Source organism: Triturus cristatus, chromosome 10 (assembly GCF_964204655.1).
Source record: "Triturus cristatus chromosome 10, aTriCri1.1, whole genome shotgun sequence".
Classification (NCBI taxonomy): domain Eukaryota; kingdom Metazoa; phylum Chordata; class Amphibia; order Caudata; family Salamandridae; genus Triturus; species Triturus cristatus.
Genome location: NC_140593.1, coordinates 73,548,554 through 73,551,872, shown reverse-complemented (window position 1 = coordinate 73,551,872; position 3,319 = coordinate 73,548,554). Strand labels below are relative to the sequence as shown.

General features: G+C 61.0%; 1 non-coding gene across 1 annotated transcript; it reads right to left on the bottom strand.

The window, feature by feature from the left end:
- Nucleotides 1–433: 433 nt before the first annotated feature.
- Nucleotides 434–587, bottom strand: LOC146788861 (5.8S ribosomal RNA). Its single transcript, XR_014970269.1, has one exon. It is a non-coding gene; the product is annotated as a 5.8S ribosomal RNA (ribosomal RNA).
- Between the last annotated feature and the right edge of the window lie 2,732 nt (nt 588–3,319).

Here is a 3,319-nt window from a genome sequence, read left to right as displayed (position 1 = left end):
TACACATCAGGTAGATTTTCAAAGTTGGTTGTACCAATGTCATTCTTGGATGAGGAGGCCACAAACTCGATGGTTTCGCTAAGGTCTACTGTTGTGTCTTCTTCTGCTTCGGAGGGTGAACTAAGGCCTATATCGTGACCTGAATCGTTGTTGCTTGTTGCATTGTTTGAAGCGGGTGCTGGTTTGTCAAATTCGGTGAGGAGGTTAATGATTTCTTGAAAAGACAGCACCTCCTTCTGTGAATACCAAAATGGTAGTAAGTTTAGGATTTTGTCTTAAGTTATTTCTGTGAATCGGGCCCACTGTCTGCAGGGTGAGCGTCGATCAGAAGGACTTGGGCCCCCTGAGCGACGCCGGGGAGTCAGTCTTCTGTATGCCACATTTCCCGCCGCCAGGTGGGGATTTGGTGCTGGGCTCTTTCCTCTTCATCGAGCGACCCTCAGACAGGCGTAGCCCTGGGAGGAACCCGGGGCCGCAAGGTGCATTCGAAGTGTCGATGATCACTGTGTCTTGCAATTCACACTAATTCTCGCAGCTAGCTGCGTTCTTAATCGACGCGCGAGCCGAGTGATCCACTGCCAAGAATCACAGGCAATTTTTCGAAAACATTCACCCACCTGCGGGTGCAGGAGAGGTGGGAGGAAGGTGACGCTGTCCGTCCACTGCCCACGCGGCAAGAAGGCCCAGTGCCCCGTTCAAGGCTTCCCCTCTGGGAGTCAGACTGCACTGTTGGGAGGAATTGTTTTTTACCAGGCACTCGGCCCAGGAGTCACCCCCCCCTCACACGGGCAAGGAAGGGGGCTCCCGGAGCAACGGGAGCAGGCAGCAGCCCCACCGCCACCAGTCCCTCCCGGGGTAACCGGGAGGGACCACACAAGTCTTCAAACCCCTCAGCCCAGCTGCACGGGACCGGAGCAAACCGGGTACCTGGCAAAGAGGGAGGGTTGCCCCACCTGCAAATCAGCCGTCTGTCACCAGGCAGCCCCGAACAGTGCCAGCAGGAAGGTGGGAAGCCCACCCTACCCTTGCCCGGGTCAGAGGTGCTGGAAGGGGAGAGCCAGGCGGCTCCCCATCCCACACGCCTCCCACCAAGTGCAGCCGGCGGTCCTCTCACAGGCCCTCGGTTCCTTCTCTTCCAGGCTACCCTGCTGCGTGAGAATGGACGCTACTCGTCTGCCCAAAGCACGGACAGGCCGGGACTTGGACACGGGAAGGCCCAGGGCAGCAGGGCCTTTTTAGGGTGGGGGTGATCCCAGCCTGGGGAGGCACTGCCTTTCAGTTTCCCCTACTGCCAGGGTAGTGCCGGGTGAGCATGAGGTTCTGTCTCGGGAGGCCCACCGCTGTGCCCCTCCCAGAGAAAGGGACAGGGTCCAGGGGCAGCCCCCTGTCCCCTGTCCCTCAGTTGGTTGGGTCCTTCCCCGGCGGAGGAAGACCCATCAAGGCCCGGTCATCACCCAAGCACCCCATGCGGCCACATCCAGCTCCCCCAGCCAGGGCACGCCAGGGCAGGGCCGGGCCCTGTGCCTACAGTGTGCTTGCAGGAGGCAGCTGAGGCTTTGGGCTGGCACCGTCAGCCGCTCGGGCCACTCTTCCGTTAATGATCCTCACGCAGGTTCACCTACGGAAACCTTGTTACCACTTTTACTTCCTCTAGATCAGGGTTACTCATTGTACGGCCCGCGGGCCGCCAGCGGCCCGGCAAGGCTTCCTCGGCGGCCCGCAGACCTTGCAGACATCCTACATGTGTTTTAAAAAAACAAATAAATAGTGTAAACACTATCGGTTGCAGCAGCCCGGACTCTGAGACTCTGCCCTGTGGGGGCCGGGGGATTCCAGTGATTGTCAAAGTGGAGATGCAGGGGCCTAGGAGGTGAAATAGAACAAAGCTTTATTAACATGCAAATGGTCTTTTAAAGACCTGTGAAGTACTCGGGTGCGGTGCGGCTGTGTGTGAGTGCTGGGAAGCTGTCTCAGGGGGGCTGTGTGTGCGCACTGGGAAGCTTTCTCAGCCCAGGCTGAGGGCTGACACACACACGGGCGAGATGACAGAGGGTGACGGAGAGAGGGAGACAGAGGGAGAGGGAGGGAGACAGAGGGAGGGAGAGAGACAGGGAGAGAGACAGTGAGAGATAGAGAGAGGGAGACAGAGAGAGAGAGAGACGGAGGGAGGGAGACAGAGGGAGGGAGACGGAGGGAGGGAGATGGAGGGGGACGGAAGGAGGGGGAGGGAGAGGGAGGGAGGGAGACGGAGGGAGACAGGTAGGGAGGGAGACGGAGGGAGACAGACGGAGGGAGATGGAGGGAGACAGAGGGAGACAGGGAGGGAGAGAGACAGGGAGGGAGGGAGACGGAGGGAGGGAGACGGAGGGAGGGAGGGAGACGTACGGAGGGAGACTGAGGCAGGGAGACGTACAGAGGGAGAGGGAGGGAGAGGGAGACAGAGGGAGAGAGACAGAGGGAGAGAGACAGAGGGAGAGAGACAGAGGGAGAGAGACAGAGGGAGGGAGAGAGACAGAGGGAGAGGCAGGGAGACGGAGGGAGAGGGAGGGAGGGAGACGGAGGGAGGAAGACGGAGGGAGGGAGATGGAGGGGGACGGAAGGAGGGAGAGGGAGGGAGGGAGAGCGAGGGAGAGAGAGGGAGGGAGGGAGGGAGGGAGAGGGAGGGAGGGAGACAGAGGGAGACAGGGAGGGAGACGGAGGGAGACAAATGGAGAGGGAGGGAGACGGAGGGAGACAGGGAGGGAGGGAGACAGAGGGAGGGAGATGGAGGGAGGGAGACAGAGGGAGACAGGGAGGGAGAGAGACAGGGAGGGAGACGGAGGGAGGGAGACATACGGAGGGAGAGAGAGGGAGACAGAGGGAGAGAGACAGAGGGAGGGAGACAGCGAAAGGGAGACAGAAGGAGGGAGACAGAGGGGGACAGGGAGGGAGGGAGACGGAGGGAGGGAGACGGAGGGAGGGAGGGAGACGTACGGAGGGAGACTGAGGCAGGGAGACGTACAGAGGGAGAGGGAGGGAGAGGGAGGGAGAGGGAGACAGAGGGAGAGAGACAGAGGGAGGGAGACAGAGGGAGAGAGACAGAGGGAGGGAGACAGAGGGAAGGAGACAGAGGGAGGGAGAGAGACAGAGGGAGAGGGAGGGAGACGGAGGGAGGGAGAGGGAGGGAGATGGAGGGAGACAGAGGGAGGGAGGGAGAGGGAGGGAGGGAGACGGAGGGAGGAAGACGGAGGGAGGGAGATGGAGGGGGACGGAAGGAGGGAGAGGGAGGGAGGGAGAGGGAGGGAGGGAGAGGGAGGGAGGGAGACAGAGGGAGACAGGG